The sequence below is a fragment of the Pipistrellus kuhlii genome, unplaced genomic scaffold, assembly GCF_014108245.1.
Source record: "Pipistrellus kuhlii isolate mPipKuh1 unplaced genomic scaffold, mPipKuh1.p scaffold_m20_p_3, whole genome shotgun sequence".
Lineage (NCBI taxonomy): Eukaryota > Metazoa > Chordata > Mammalia > Chiroptera > Vespertilionidae > Pipistrellus > Pipistrellus kuhlii.
In genome coordinates this window covers 93,531,860-93,549,976 of record NW_023425529.1, presented here as the reverse complement: position 1 = coordinate 93,549,976, position 18,117 = coordinate 93,531,860, and positions in this window count along the sequence as shown.

Below are 18,117 nucleotides of genomic sequence, written 5' to 3'. Positions count from 1 at the left end.
CTATCAATAATAACTTTAAATGTAAATGGATTAAATGTCCCAATCAAAAGACATAGAATAGCTGAATAGATAAGAAAACATGACATATATACCTGCTGTCTAGAAGAAACCCACCTCAGAACAAAGGACTTCACAGGCTGATGGTGAAGGGATGAAAAAAGTTTTTCAGGTGAATGGAAATGAAAAAAAAAAAAAAAAAAAGCTGGGGTAGCAATATTTATATTTGACAAAGTGGACCTCAAAGTGAAGGCTATACCAAGAGATAAGGAAGACAACTACATAATACTAAAGGGTGCAATTCAACAAGAAGATAAAACTTTGGTAAACATATATGCACTCAATACAGAAGCACCCAGATACATAGGTAGACAGTGGATGACAACTTTCCAAACCAATGGAAAGCACTAAATCCTTGAAGTCAAGAAGCGAACAGAGCACCTAGTTACCTCAATCCAAAGAGACCTCTCCAAGGCACTTGGTATTAAAACTGTCAAAAATTGCCGGGACCGGTTTGGCTCAATGGAAAGAGCGTCGGCTTGGGGACTGAAGGGTCCCGGGTTCGATTCCGGTCGAGGGCATGTGCCTTGGTTGCGGGCATATCCCCAGTAGGGGGTGTGCAAGAGGCAGCTGATCGATGACTCTCTCTCATCGATGTTTCTAACTCTCTATCTCTCTCCCTTCCTGTCTGTATAAAATCAATAAAATAAATTTTAAAAAAAATTAATGACAAAGAAAAAATTCTCAAAGTAACCAGGGAAAAGAAGGAAGTGACTACAAAGAAAAACAAAATTTCATCCAACTTAGCATAAATTCTATAAGCCAGATGAGAGTAGAACCAAATATTCAAACATCAGAAAGAGAGAAATTACCAGCCATGAATAATATATCCAGCAAAATTATCCTTTAAATATAAATGAGAAATAAAGACATTCCCATATATACAGAAGCTGGGGGATTTTATTGCCAGAAAACCTCCATTGAAGGACACACTCAAAAGGAGGTATTCTACCCAAAACAAAGAATATAAGGTCATAACACTACAAGTAAGATCACCAAAAAACTTACAGCATAAAAAAAGATAATTTGTGACAACAAAAACATAAAAGGGAAGGGGGTAAAAGTCTGTCACCAAAGACAGCACAGATATATAAAGGATAATACTAGAATATTATGAAATAACCAAATTCAATAATCTAGAAGAAATGGTAAGTCCCTATACTAAATCAAGAAGAATTGAAAAATCTAAATAGACTGCTCAGCAGTGAAGAAATTGAAACAACCATCAAAAACTTCCCAAAAAACAAAAGTTCAGGACCAGTAAATTCTACCAAATGTTCAAAGAAAATTTAAAATCTACCCTTCTCAAACTCTTCCAAAAAATGAAGAAGAGGCAATACTTCCTAACACATTCTATGTATGTGGCAAATAAAACCCTAATACCAAAACCTCGTATAGATAACACAAAAATATCTCTAATGAATACAGATGCAAAAATCCTAAACAAAATACTGATAAATCAAATACAACAGTACTTAACAAAATAATACATCACGAGCAACTAGGCTTTATTCCAGGGGCACAAGAATGGTTCAATATACACAAATCAATGCCATACACCACATTAACAAAAGAAAGGATAAATATCATATGATAATAGATGCAGAAAAAACATTTATAAGATACAACATCCATTTATAATTAAAATACTCAATAAAATAGGAATAGAAGAAAAGTACCTCAATACAATAAATGCTATCTATGATAAACCCTCAGTAATATAATACTCAATGGTGAAAAGCTGAAATCTTTTCCTCTAAAAACAGGAACAAGACAAGGATATTCACTCTCACCACTCTTATTCAACATAGTGCTGGAAATTCTAGCCAGAGCAATAAGGTAAGAGAAACAAATTAAAGGTATTCAAATGGGGAAGGAAGAAGTAAAACTGTCACTTTTTGTAGACGACATAATTCTATTATTTGGAAAACCCTAAAGTCTCCACACACACAAAAAAAACTATTAGAAATAATAAACAAATACAATCAAGTTGCAAGATACAAAATCAATGTGAAAAAATCCATTGCCTTCCTGTATATTAATAACAAAACTTAAGAAAAAATCAGGGGGAAAAACAATTACCTTTGTAATTGCAAGTAAAAGAATAAAATACTTAGGAATAAACTTAACACAGAATGTGAAAAGCCTATATACTGAAAATTAGACAGCATTATTAAAAGAGATAGAAAAAGACATGATAAAATGAAAAAGTATTCCATGTTCATGGATTGGAAGAATCAAGGTAGTTAAAATGGCCATATTACCTATAGCAATATACAGATTTAATGCAATCCTCATCAAAATCCCAATATCATTTTTTTAAGAAATAGAACAAGAACTTGTCAGCTTTATATAGAACCAGAGAAGACCCCAAATAGCCAAAGCAATCCTGAGGGGAAAAAAGAACAAAACTGGAGATATCATACTACCTGCCTTTGACTTATACTACAGATCTATGGTAATCAAAATATCATGGTATTGGCAAAGAAACAGACACACAAATCAATGATACAGAATAGAGAGCCCAGCTATAAAACCACATGTATATGGGTAGATAATTTTCAACAAAGGAGCCAGAAACACACAATGGAGTAAATATTGTCTCAAAAATAAATGGTGCTGGGAAAACTGGAAAGCCATATGCAAATGAATTAAACTGGATTACAGATTGTCCTCATGGTCAAAAAATAATTCAAAATGGATCAAAGACCTAAATATAAAACCCAAAACAATAAGTCACATAGAAGAAAATATAGGCACCAGAGAAAAGAAGATGGCTGCCAATAGGAAGGCAGACTTCAAGATAGTGTGTGAGTGAGAAAACAAAGGGAAAGTGTGTGGTCACATGGGGAGTGTTGGTTGGTGAGTGGAGAGACAGCTATACTCCAGGAGACTGTGGGGGACTGCTGGACCGGGCTCCCCTAACCAGGCAGCCCCCACTGCTGTTGGCTCATACACAAAGACCACGCCATCTTGAAGGGGAAAGTGGATGTTATTGGAAGTCTGAAAATCCTGGGGAATCTACAACTATGGCACCCATTGAACAGCTACAAACCAGAGAACACCCATCCCCAAGAGTTACAAGCAGGTGGATTCAGAGGAGATCTATACTCCCTCACGGATAGGTCAGATTTTGCCTGGGATAAGGTGAGGTCTGTGGTTCCAGCAGGAGAAAGAAAGGCGCACAGCAGGAGCTGGAGAACCTGGGGAAGTCTGAACTTAGAAAAATCCAGGCTCTTGGGGCTGGCATGATCCATGAATGTGTAAGAGGGTCCACAGAGCTGCTAAAAGAAGGGAACTCTAAAAAGCAACCCATTTTGATCTGGGCGCAAAAGGATAGTCTAAAATTTTTTAAAGTGTGCTGGCTGCTTAGACTAAGGGGGAAAAAGACTGCACAGACTTATGCGCAGCCCCAGAGTTCAAATATTTACCCTGGCTCTTTCCTTTTTTTTTCTTCTTTTTTTTTTCTCTTTTTTTCCTCTTTAAATCCTTGCTCAATACATAGGATAACCGAATTGGGGACACTCTCACAGACTGCAGGGGAAAGTTGTCTTTCTGGAACCTGAGGATCAGAGTGGGGAATAACCATCAGAGAGCCAGCTCTGGGGCAACCCACTCCCCCAAACTGGTATTAAGTGCCATAGAGGGGAAAAATCTAAACACTAGCTAGAGAGGACCTATAGACATGGAGGTCAATTCCAAAACACTGCCACCCAAGGCTGAATCAGAAGATAAAGGAATACAAGAAATAAAGACATACTGCCTGCTTAAAAATCAGGACTCACTTAGGACACCAAGGAGCAGTGGAATGCAAGGAACTTCAATATTGTCCTGAAGGAAATAGGCGTGCCAAACAAAACAGTAGAGAAAGTGAATGACTTTCACTACTGCACATTTTTATTTTTATTTTTTTCATGATTTACTTAAGAAACTATTTTTTTTATTTTTTCCTCACTTGATTTTACCTTTCTCAATATTATATTTTTATTTTCAATCAGTATTATTACTACTACTATTTTACCTTTTTTTTTAAGTGTCATTTTATTTTCTCTTTATTTTACTTTGGTATTAGTGTTCTACATCTTTCCTTTAACATCATTTTACTCTATCTCAACTTTACCTTTATGCCATAACTCTCTTTCTCACTTTTCCCCTTTTGTTGTCTTGTTTCTCTACCCTATTCCTGCTTTAGATTTTCCCTATTCCTTCTTTTTACCCTTTGTTAAAATTTAACCCTACATATATGTCTAATTTCCAATATGCTGCTCCAAGTCGATACACTCCTCTCTCTTCTTTCTTCACTATCCAAAAAAAATTTTTTTGTCCTTTTGTTGTTGTTTGCTTTACTGTTGATTATATCAATTTTTTATGCTTGTTTTTGAGATTGTCTTGCTTTTTCTTTTGCTTTTTCTTTAGTTTTTGTTTGTTTTTTGCTTCTGTTTTCAATTGTCTCACTTAATATTAATTGTTTGCAGTTTGCATTCATCTCCAGGTACTTGTTGCTGGCATTTGTTGAGATTAGTGGCTGTTCTAATGGAGTTTTCTCCTCATATATATAGTTTCTTATCCTCTTTTTTCTTATTCTCTTTCATTTCTCTCTTACTTTTTTTTCCTTTTCCCAATTTCATTTTTGCACTCCTTTTTTTCTCTCCTATTCTCTAATTTGCCTTTCTCTGGTGGTCACCTTTATTTGGGGTTATTAATATTGTTAATACATGTGTATTCAGTACCTTGTATGTTGTGTCTTATTGTGTTGTATTATGTGCTTTTAAATCAACACAGGAGAGAGAGAACTACATAACCTGACACCTGGAGAAGAAAGATTATGGGGAGACAAAGAAACAGCCCACATATGAAAGAAAAGCAGGCAATACCAGAAAATGAAGTAAACGAAATGGAGGCAAGAAACCTGTTAGAGAAAAAATTCAGAGAAATGGTCATAAGGAAGATGAAAAGAATGGAAGATAAATTCGACAATATGTGTAAGAACCAAGAGGAAATGAAGAAGAACCAAGAAGACATGAAAAATGGCATTGCTGCTGTAAAAAACTCATAGAAAGAATTAAGAGTAGACTAGAACAAGCAGAGGACTGCATCAGTGAGCTAGAAGACAAGGTAGGAAAAAATACCCAAGTAAAGCAGATTTTAGGGGAGGGAAAAAAAAGGCAGGAGGAGAGCCTAAGGGAATTTTGGGACAACACAAAACAACATTCTCATAATAAGGAATACCAGAAGGAGAGGAAAGTGAGCAAGGAATACAAAACCTGTTTGAATAAGTAAAGACAGAAAACTTCCCTAATATAGAGAAGAAGGAAAAAAACACAGAAATCCAAGAAGCTCACAGAGTCCAAAGCAAAATGAACCCAAAAAAACCAATGCAAAGGCACATTATAATAAAATTGGCAAACACCAATGACAAAGTAAGAATCTTAAAAACAGCCAGAGAGAGACAGAAAGTTACCTACAAAGGATACTCCACCAGACTAGCATCTGATTTCTCAAAAAAAAGACATCAGGCCTGAAAGGAATGGAATGAAATATACAAAGTCATGCAAAGGAAAGGTCTGAATCTAAGAATATTGTACCCAGCACGGCTATCAATCAAAATTGAGGGGGAAATCAGGAGCTTCACAGACAAGAAAAGGACTAAGAGAGTTTATTACCACCAAACCAGCAATGCAAGAATGCTAAAGAGTCTGCTGTAAAAAGAATAAATAGGAAGTGAAGAAGGAACACGGGCATAAAGATTAAAAATGGCAACAAACAAGTAACTATCAATAATAACTTTAAATGCAAATAGATTAAATGCCCCAATCAAAGACATAGGGTAACTGATTGGATAAGAAAACATGACCCATATATCTGCTGTCTACAAGAAACCCACCTCAGAAAAAGACACATACAAACTGAGGATGAAAGGATGGAAAAAGGTTTTTTAGGCATAGGTTATGAAAAAAAGCTGGGTAGCAATACTTATATCTGACAAATTAGATCTCAAATTAAAGGATATAAAAAAAGATGAGGAAGGCCACTTCATAATACTAAAGGGAGAAATCCAACAAGAAGAAATAACTCTGGTAAACATATATGCATCCAATACAGGAGCACTCAAATACACTAAAAAACAAGACAGAGATTGACAGCAATACAGTCATAGTAGGAGACTATATGATACCCCATTATCACCATTAGACAAATCCTCTTAAAAAATCAGCAAAGAGCCGGGACCGGTTTGGCTCAATGGATAGAGCGTCGGCTTGGGGACTGAGGGGACCCGGGTTCGATTCCGGTCAAGGGCATGTACCTTGGTTGCGGGCATGTCCCCAGTGGGGGGTGTGCAAGAGGCAACTGATCGATGACTCTCTCTCATCGATGTTTCTAGCTCTCTATCTCTCTCCCTTCTTCTCTGTACAAAATCAATAAAATATATATATTTAAAAAAAAAAAAAAAAAAAAAAAAAAAAAAAAAAAAAAAAAAAATAAAAAATCAGCAAAGAAACATCAATCCTAAATGATTCACTACACCAGATAGAATTAATTGACATCTTCAGAACATTTACCCAAAGCCACAGAATATACATTCTTCTCAAGTGTACAAATGTCGTTTTCAAAGATAGATCATATATTGGGCCACAGGCAAAGTTTCTTCAAATTCAAAAAGATAGAAATCATATCAAGCATCTTCTCAGATCACAGTGGCATAAAACTGGAAATCAACTACAATAAAAACAACCCAAAGAAATCAAACATATTGATACTAAATAGCATGCTATTAAACAATGAGTGGGTTACCAGAGAAATCAAAGAAGAAATAAAAAACATCTTGGCAACAAATAACAATGAAATCATAATAGTCCAAAAACTATGGGACACAGCGAAAGCAGTCTTGAGAGGGAAGTTCATAGCTCTACAAGCCTACTGAAAAAAAAAAAAGGAAAAAAAAAGAAAGGAAGGAAGAAGAAGAAAGAAAGAAGAAAGAAGAAATAAAGAAGAAGAAGAAGAAAGAAAGAAAGGTAATAAATTACCTAACCCTAAAAGAGTTAGAAGGAGAGAAACAAGATAAGCCCAATATAAGCAGAAGGAAGGAAATAATAAAGATCAGAGTAGAGATAAATGACATAGAGACAAATAATAACAATAATAATAATAATAATAATAATACAAAAGATCGACAAAACCAAGACCTGGTTCTTTGAAAGGATAAACAAGATTGATGAACCTCTAGCCAGGCTCACAAAAAAGCAAAGAGAAAGGACCTCAATAAACAAAATTAGAAATGAAAGAGGAGAAATAACAACAGACCTCGCTGAAATACAAAGCATTGTTAAAAAATACTATGAACAACTCTATTCCAACAAACTGGACAACCTGGAGGAAATGGACATATTCCTAGAAAAATATCAATACAACCTTCCAAAACTCAATCAGGAAGAATCTAAACATCTCAATAAGCCAATAACTATGGAAGAAATTGAAGCAATCAATAAAAGCTTCCAGCAAACAAAACTCGGGACCAGACAGCTTCACAGGAGAGTTTTACCAAACATTCAAGGAAGAACTAAAATCTATCCTCCTCAGACTTTTCCAAAAAAATTAAGATGAAGGAACACTTCCAAGCTCCTTCTATGAAGCTAGCATCACCTTAATACCAAAACCAGCTAAAGACAACACAATGAAAGAGAATTACAGGCCAATATCCCTCATGAACATAGATTCCAAAGTCCTCAACAAAATTCTAGCAAATTGGATCCAGCAGTACATCAGCAAGATCATACATCACGACCAAGTAGGATTTATCCCAGGAATGCAAGAATGGTACAATATTCGCAAATCAATAAACGTGATACATCACATAAGCAAATTGAGAGATAAAAATCATATAATCATGTCAATTGATGCAGAAAAAGCATTTGATAAAATCCAACACCCTTTCCTGATAAAAAATTCTCAACAAGGTGGGAATAGAAGGATCATACCTCAACATAATAAAAGCCCTATATGATAAACCCACAGCCAACATCACACTCAATGGGCAAAAACTAAAACCATTTCCCCTAAAAACAGGAATAAGACAAGGATGCCCACTCTCACCACTCCTGTTTGACACAGTACTGGAAGTATTAGCCATTGCAATTAGATAAGAAGAAGATATAAAAGGCATCCAAATTGAAAAAGAAGAAGTAAAGCTGTCCTTATTTGCAGAAGACATGATATTGTACATAAAAATCCTAAAGACTCCATCAAAAAACCATTAAACTTAATAAATTAATTCGGCAATGTAGCAGGATACAAAATTAATGCCAAGAATTCTATGGCATTTCTATACACTAATAGTGAACTTACATAAAGAGAGACTAAAAAAGCAACCACATTTACCATCGTACCAAAAAATATTAAGATACCTGGGAATAAACTTTACTAAAGAGGTAAAAAACCCATATGCAAAAAACTACAGGGCATTGAAAAAGGAGTTAAAGTAAGATGTAAACAGATGGAAGAACATACCATGTTCATGAATTGGTAGAATCAATATCACTAAAATATCCATACTACCCAAAGCAATCTATGGATTCAATGCATTCCCCATTAAAATACCAACAGCATATTTCACAGACCTAGAAAGAATTCTCAAGAAATTCATCTGGAAAGAAAAAGACCTTGAGCCTCCTGAAGAAAAGGAGGAAGAGATGTTTTCTTAGGGGAATTCACTAGGTTTTAACCATTCGTTTCTCCTGCTCCTCTTCTCCCTATCAGACCTGACCCCACACACCCCTGTCCCCTTGGTTGTGTTCAAGCCCCCTGGACAGTGGGCAGGGATGGCAGAGGACAGGAGCGGCACTGCCTTCACCCCTCTCCTCTCTGTACCCCCTGCCCTGCCCTCCCAGGGATTTGTGAGCCTCCTCCCTTGATGGTCCTTCTTGCTCTCCTTCCGGTCCCCCCCCCCCCTACTGTCTGCTGCCCCTCCCTGGGGAGTTGGTGCTTTTTTTTTTTCCAGGGGGAGGGAGGAGAGAAAGGAGGAGAATCCGAGATTCTGTCCTAAAGAGAGGGAAAAGTGAGATTGAGAAGGGGCAGAAGCAGGGAAGGCAAAGGTTTGTACCTTCATAAGGCGGGGTTGTTTAGGGTCAGGCCCTAAGCATACTCCTCAAGAACCTGTCAGGGGAAAACAAGTCAAGGGGGAGCAAAAGGACCTACTTGGGCCAGAGGCAGGACAAGGAATGGAACTTTAGGAGGCCAGGGTAGTGGGGAGATCCAGGGACTAGAGGTGCTGCCTGGGGGTGGAGGAAGGCAGCTGCAGCGTCTCCCCCTTTCCTCTTCCACCCCAGCTCCAGCCCTGGCCATTTTATCCCTCTCCCCCAAGGTAGAAGCTGTGGCCCTGGCCATGTCATCGTGTTCCTGTGTCCCCTGCATGTTCCCTACCCTTCACCCCCTCCTCTTGGCGTGGATCCCATTACAATAAATTAAAAAAAAAAAAGAAAAAAGAAAAAGACCTTGAATAGCCACAGTAATCCTGAGAAAGAACAAAGTAGGTGAGATCTCAATACCACATATCAATCTGTATTACAAAGCCACTATTCTCAAAACAACCTGGTACTAGCACAAGAACAGACATATAGACCAATGAAATAGAATAGAGAACCCAGAAATTGACCCAAGCCACTATGCACAATTAATATTTGGCAAAGAAGGCATGAACATACAATAGAGTCAAGACAGTCTCTTCAATAAATGGTGTTGGGGAATTTGAACAGATACATGCAAATAAATGAAACCAGACCACCAACTTATACCATACACAAAAATAAAGGACTTAAACATAAGACAGGAAACCATAAAAATACTAGAGTTATCCACAGGCAGAGAAATCTCAGACATATGCCAAAGCAAATTTTTCAACAATACTGCTCCTAGGGCAATGGAAACTAAAGAGAAAATAAATAAATGGAATAGCTCAAATTAAACAGCTTTTGTACAGCAAAAGAAACCATTAACAAAACAAGAAAGCCCAGTGTATGGGAGAACAAATTTGCAAATGTTATCACTGATAAAGGTTTAATTTCCTACTTTTACAGGGAACTCATAAAACTTAATAAAAGGAAGATAAAAAACTCAGTCAAAAAATGGGCAGCGGACCTAAATAGATCCTTTTCAAAAGAAGACAGAAGGAAGGCCAAGAGACATATGAAAACATGCTCTAAGTCCTAATTATCTGGGAAATGCAAATCAAAACGACAATGTGGTACCATCTCACACCTATCAGAATGACTATCACCAACAAATCAACAAATGACAAGTTCTGATGAGGATGGGGAGAAAAAGGAACTCGTGCAGTGCTGGTGGGAATGCACACTAGTGCAGCCACTGTGGCATTTCCTCAAAAAACTAAAAATGGAACTTCAATTTGACCCAGTAATCTATCCCAATAAACTAGAAACACCAATCAGCCATGAAAGAAAAATACCACATGATCTCACTCATTTATGGAAAATAAAGAACACTATAACCTGATGAACAAAAAGATAGATACAGAGGCATAAAGCAGTGAACAGATTGTCAAATTGCGGTAGGAAGGCTGGAGAGTGTTGGGGAGTGGGAGGAAAGAGATCAACCAAAGGACTTGTATATATGCATATAAACACAACCAATGGGCATAAGACACTGGTGGGGGGGTAGGATGAAGGCATGTGACATGAGATAGAGGAGGCTGGGGGAAGGTTAATGGTGCGGGAAGGGAGATAAATGTACTACTACCTTATTTCCCCGAAAATAAGACATCCACCAAAAATAAGACCTACTTACAGGTTTCCTTCTGAGTGAAATATAAGGCATCCCCCCGAAAATAAGGCCCACCCCCCTAGGCTAACCATGAGAGATTTGGTCCACTGATTCTGAAAGAAATGGAGTCACAAGAAATTCACCAGGAAATTTAGGAATTGGATTGTTATGATGATGTTCCAGAAGTTGATGACATGATTGTCATTGAATAAATGAGTAAATTCTTGATACTGTAGGATTCACAGTTTGTCTGGTTTGTGTTGACAACTACCGTACTACCTTACCGTATACAGGTAATAAATTTCCTTTATTTTCATTTAACAATGAATGTGTACCATATTCTTCTTCATGGAAAAATAAGACATCCCCTGAAAATAAAACCTAGTGCATCTTTGGGAGCAAAAATTAATATAAGACACTGTCTTATTTTCGGGGAAACAGGGTACTGTTTTTTAAACAATAAAAAAAAAAAAGAAAAATTTAAAAAAAGAAAATATAGGCACCAAACTGATAGACCTTGGTAGTAGAGAACATTTTATGAATTTGACCAAAGGCCAGTGGAAAAAAACAAAAATAAATTAATGGAACAATATTAAACTAAAAAGCTTCTGCACAGCAAAAGAAACTGACAACAGAGCAAAGAGGCAGCCAACTAGATAAGAGGTGATATTTGCAAATAGTAGCTCCAACAAAGATTTAATTTCCAAAATATATAAAGAACTCATAAAATTCAACCCTAAAAAAAACCAATCAGGAAGTGGGCAGAGGACCTAAAAATACACCTCTCCCAAGAACATACAAACAGACAATATATATATATGAAAAAATGTTCAACGTCAAATATTTTGAGCACATGCTATGAGAAAAGTTTTGATGCAACTAGCTGGAAATTCCCACTAATTATGGAGATGCACATCAAAACTGCAATGAGATACCCCTTACACCTGTTAGAGTGGCTATTACGAACAAGACAATATCAAGTGATGGAGAGGTCATGGAAAAAAAGGAATTCTCATTCACTGCTGGTGGGAATGTTGACTGGTACAACCAATATGGAAAGCAATCTGCCGATTCCTAAAAAAATGAAGACTAGAGCTACCATACAATTCAGCAAGCCCTCTCCTGGGTATATACCTGAAAAACTCAAAATCATGTATATAAACACCCCGATGTTCATCGCAGCCCTATTCACAATGGCCAAGACGAGGAAACTAACCAAAGTGACCTGTGTGGAAGACTGGATAAAGAAAATGTGGTACATACGTATATGCAATGGAATACTATTTAGCCATAAGAAAGGAAGAAATAGCACCATTTTCAACAAAAATGATAGACTTTGAGAACATTATGCTAAGTGAAATAAATCAGGCAGAAAAAGCTAAAAACTATATGATTTAACTCACATGTGGGATATAAAACTGAAACTCATGAACACAAACAACAGTGTGGTGATTGCCAGAGGGAAGGATATAAGGGGAGAAGATTTGACTTTGGGTGGTGCAATATACAGATCTTGTAACATAGACACCCACACATGAAACCTATATGTTCAGGTTGACCAATGTCACTCCAATAAATTTAATTAGTAAATAAATAAACTTAAAAACGTCATATTGTTTTAAGAAACTGCCAAAATGTCCTATCTAATAAAGAGGGAATATGCAAATTGACCATCACACTGTCACAAAGATGGAGTCCCCCACAGCTAAGGCTGAGCTCCCAGAACAAGCCTTAAGGAGCAATCAGCAGAAACTTGAGGCTGTGTGGCGCTGGGCATGGGCAGGGCACCTGAGCCTGCGCCTCCCCCCTCTCTGCCATGTGGGGTTTGACAGGACACCTCAGGCTGTGCCCCCCACCCCGGCTGCACCCCCCACCTGGCAGGGCATTACAGGGGACCCCAGGCCATGGCCCCGACCTAACAGGGCTTGAAGGAGGACCTCAAGTTGCTCCCACTGCCCAGTGCCAGGGGACCTGAAGCTGCACCCCACACCCAATGGGGCTTAATGGGGGATCTCAGACCGCACCCCCAGCCTGGCCGGGCCTGACGGAGAACCTTAGGCTATGTCCCCATCATAGCCTGATGGGACTTGACAGGGGACCTCAGGCTATACCGCCAGCCCTGGCACTGGGCCAGGGCACCCCAGGCAGAGCCCCCAGCCCAGTGAGACTTGACAAGGGACCTTAGGCCATGCCGCCCACCCTGGTGCTGGGTCTAAGCACCTCAGGCCGCACCTCCCGCCCAGCGCCAGGCCAGGGGGACCTTAGACTGTGCCCCTGCCTGCTGGGGCTTGACAGTGGTGGGGCCAGCTGGGTCTGGATCTCACCCAATGCGGGTGGGACTGGCTTTGTATGAGTATTGTGCAATTTTGAGGCACGGTAGGTGGGCAGGGACTACACTCTGGGTATCGTGCCATGTCCCAGACTCTGATAGGAGGAAGATTTTCATGTATATTTTACTAATTTTCTTTCATCTCTGACACTTCTTTGATAGAGAAAGGGCAAATAGTAAACTATTAAAATATTTCCTCTAAAGAAATTAGAGGCCTGGTGAATAAAATTTGTGCACTGGATATAGGGGGGAGTGTCCCTCAGCCCAACCTGAAATCTCTCCAATCTGGGACACCCCCTACCCCCTGGGATTGGGACTAAACCAGCAGTCAGACATCCTTCTCACAATCCAGGACTGCTGGCTCCCAACTGCTTGCCTGCCAGCCTGATCAACATCTAATCACTCCCTGCCAGTCTGATCGATGTCTAACTGCTCCCCTGCCAGCCAGTCACCCCTAACTGCTCTCCCCTGCAGGCCTGGTCCCCCTGAGCTGCCCTCCCTCTCCTGCAGGCCTAGTTGCCCTCAACTTCCCTCCCCAGCTACCCTGCCCCCCCTAATTGCCCTCCCTCCCCTGCAGGCCTAGTAGTCCCCAAGGGCCCTCCCCTGCTGGCCTGGTTTCCCCTAACTGCCCTCCCTTGCTGGCCATCTTGTGACAGACATCTTGTGACCACATGGGGTAGCCATCTTGTGCAAGGGTATAACAGCCAATTTGCATATTACCACTTTATTGTATAGGATGGCCAATTCTGCATTCCTGCCAACTATGTATGAGAGTTTCAAATTATCTAAATCCTCACCAGTGGTCAGTTCTTTTTATTTATTTATTTTTTTAAATATTTTTATTGACTTTTTACAGAGAGGAAGGGAATGAGGGATAGAGAGTTAGAGACATTAATGAGAGAGAAACATCTATCAGCTGCCTCCTGCATATCCCGCAACCAAGGTACATGCCCTTGACTGGAATCAAACTCAGGACCTTTCAGTTCGCAGGCTGATACTCTATCCACTGAGCCAAACTGGTTTCGGCAGTTCTTTTAATTTTTAATTATTTTAACAGGTGTGTAATGGTATCTCATTGTGATTTATTTTTGCATGCCCCTAATGAGCAATGATATTGAATATCTTTATGTACTTATTTCCCATTCATATGTTCTTTGTTGAAGCATTTGATCAATAAATTTCCCATCTTCTTGAGGTTTGATAGTTCTTTCTACACATTGGACATAAGTCCCCAGACATGTAATTCTGGATATAATTTACAAATATATTCTGCCAGCCAGGGCTTTTCTTTTCATTCTCTTAATGGTATCTTTAAAAAAGATTGTGCTCTTTCTGTCTTGTATCAGAAATCTTTACCCAGGATCATATATGTTTTTTCATGTTTAATTTTAAAAGTTTTATGGTTTTTGGTTTGATGTTTAACTCCCTAATCCATTTTGAGATAATTTCTGTATAGAAATTAACAAGGTGTGGATTGAATTTTTTTCACATGGATATCCCATTTTCCATACCATTAGTTGAAAGGCTGTTATTTCACTGAATCTGCTTTGCAACTTGTCAAAAATTAGTTGTCCAGCCCGGCTGATGTGGTTCAGTTGTTGAGCATTGACCTGTGAACCAGGAGGCCATTGTTCAATTGCCAGTCAGGACATAAGCCTGTATTGTGGGCTCAATCCCCAGTAGGGGTGTGCAGGAGGAAACTGATCAATGATTCTCTCTCAATTAAAAAAATATATATTTTTTTAATTAGTTGTCCATATTGCTCCCCAAGAACTGTCACTCATTACTGATGGGAATGCAAAATGGTGCAACAACTTAGACAGTTTCTTACAAAACTAAACATACTCTTGAGAGAGAAACCAAGATGGCGGCATAGTTAAACACCTAAACTGCTGCCTCACACAACAATATCAAAACTACAACTAAGAGACAAAACACACAATCCAGAACCACAGGAAAGATGGCTGGGTGGAAATTCTACAACTAGCAGGAAAGAGGAAAGCACACTGAGACTCAGAGGAGCTGCAAAAGGTTGAGGTATAGAGATGCATGCACACAGAGAGGATGGGCAGCTGACTGTATGGGCGACTGAGTGTGCAGCTGGCTTTCTAAAGCGGAAGGGGGACAGAAGCTCCAGACTGTGCTGAACTCCAGTTCCAGGTGAGTTTCTGTTAAACCAGACGCATTCAGAGAGAAACTGGACTGCCTGGCAGTGAGCAGAACTCGAGGGCAGCTTTCTCTCAGATGTGCTTGCAGCGATTACCATGGGACACTGAGACACAGGAGCCTACTAGGGCAGGGCTGATGGGAACCAAGGTAGTCTGCTATGCCCTTAGACTCTGCCCCATCCAAGCTAAGCACAGAGGCTTTTGCAAGTCTCCCATTAGGGTGTCTCCAGCACAGAAGTTCTCCCATCATAGACACAGCTGATCCTCACAGGCAATTGGCCTGGAGGTCAATTCCTCCCAGTGATACCAACAACAATCAAGGCTTAACTACAACAAGATTGCACACAGCCCACAAAGGGGTGCACCAAGAGTGTCCACCTCAGGTAACTGGGGAGGCTAAGCCAATGGGCCCTATAGGACACCTAGCCATACAAAGCTACTCTACCAACTCAGAAAAGCAGCCAAAATGCAAAGACAAAGAAACAGATCACAAATGAAAGAAATGGAGGAAAGCAAACAACTAGATATAGAGTTCAAAACCACCATTTTAAGGTTTTTCAAGAATTTTCTAGAAAAGGCTGATAAATTTAATGAGACACTCAAGGATATGAAAAAGGATGAACTAGAAATTAAACATAAACTGACTGAAATAAAAAATATTATACAGAGATCTAACAGCAGACTATAGGATCACAAGAATCAAGTCAAAGATCTGAAGAAAAAAAAAAAAAAAAAAAAAAAAAAAAAAAAAAGCAAAAAACACCCAACCAGAAAAGCAAAAATAATCCAAAAATTTGAAGATAGTGTAAGGAGCTTCTGGGACAACTTCAAGTGTAGCGATATCCCAATTATGGGGGTACCAGAAGAAGAGAAAGAGCAAGATACTGAAAACCTATTTGAAGAAATAATGACCAAAAACTTCCCCCACCTGGTGAAAGAAATAAATTTACAAGTCAAGGAATCCCAAAAGGATCACACCAAGACATATTGTAATTAAAATGCCAAGAGCAAAAGACAAAAAGAGAATATTAAAAGCAGCAAGAGAAAAACAGGTAGTTACCTACAAGGCAGCACCCATACCACTGTCAGCTAATTTCTCAACTGAAACTATGCAAGCCAGATGGGAGTGGCAAGAAATATTCAAAGTGATAAATAGCAAGGACCTACAATAAAGATTACTCTATTCAACAAAGCTATCATTCAGAATTAAAGGGAAGATAAAGAGCTTCACAGATAAGAAAAAGCTAAAGGAGTTCATCACCACCAAACCAGTATTATACGAAATGCTGAAAGGTATTCTTTAAGAAGAAGAAGATGAAGAAAAAGGTAAAGATAAAAATTGTGAACAACAAATACATATCTATCAACAAGTGAAATACATAGGATTGTAAAAGAATACTATGAAAATCTCTACTCCAACAAACTGGACAACCTAGACAAAATGGACATATTCTTAGAAAAATACAACTCTGAAAACTCAATCAGGAAGAATCAAAAACATGAACAGGCAAATAACTACCAATAAAATTGAAGCAGTAATAAAAAAAAAAAAATCTTACAGCAAACAAAAGCCTTAGACCAATGCTTTACAAGGGAGTTTTGCCAAATATTCAAAGTAGAACTAAAACCTATCCTCCTCAGACTACTCCAAAAATTTCAAGAGGAAAGAACACTTCCAAGCTCTTTCTATGAAGCCAGCATTACCCTAATTCCAAAACCAGATAAAGATGCTATAAAGAAAGGGAATTACAGGCCAATATCCTTCATGAACACAGATGCTAAAATCCTTTAAAAATTCCAGAAAATTGGATCCAGCATTACATTAGAAAATCATACACCATGACCAAGTGGAATTTATCCCAGGGATGCAAGGCTAGTACAGTATCTGTAAATCAACAAATATGATACATCACATAAACAAATTGAGAGATAAAAATCTCATAGGCATATCAATTGATGGAGAAAATGCATTTGACAAAATCCAACATTGTTTCTTTTAAAAAATATATATTTTATTGATTTTTTATAGAGGAAGAGAGAGGGATAGAGAGTTAGAAGCATCGATGAGAGAGAATCATCAATAAGCTGCCTCTTACACACCCCCTACTGGGAATGTGCCTGCAACCAAGGTACATGCCCTTGACTGGAATCGAACCTGAGACCTTTCAGTCTGCAGGCTGATGCTCTATCCACTGAACCAGAATGGTTTCAGCCCAACACCCTTTTCTTGACAAAAACTCTCAGCAAAGTGTGAATATAGGGATCATACCTCAACATAATAAAAACATTATATGACAAACCTACAGCCAACATCATACTCAATGGGCAAAAACTAAAATCATTTCCCCTAAGAACAGGAACAAGACAGGGATGCCCACTCTCACCACTCTTGTTTGACATAGTACTAGATGTGCTAACCATAGCGCTCAGACAAGAAGAAACAAAAGGCATCCAAATTAGAAAGGAGGAAGTAAAAGTATAACTATTCATTGATGACATACTATACATAGAAAACCCTAAAGACTCCATATAAAAAAAAAAACCCTCCTAGACTTAATAAATGAATTTTGAAATGTAGCAAGGTACAAAATTAACACCCAGAAATTTAAGGCCTTTTTATACACCAATAATGAACTCACAGAAAGAGAAACTTAAAAAACAATCCCATTTACCATTACAACCAAAAAAATTAAAATACTTGGGAATAAACATAACTAAGGAGCTAAAAGACCTGTACTCAGTAAACAACAGGATGTTGAAAAAAGAGATAGAGAAAGACATAAACAAATG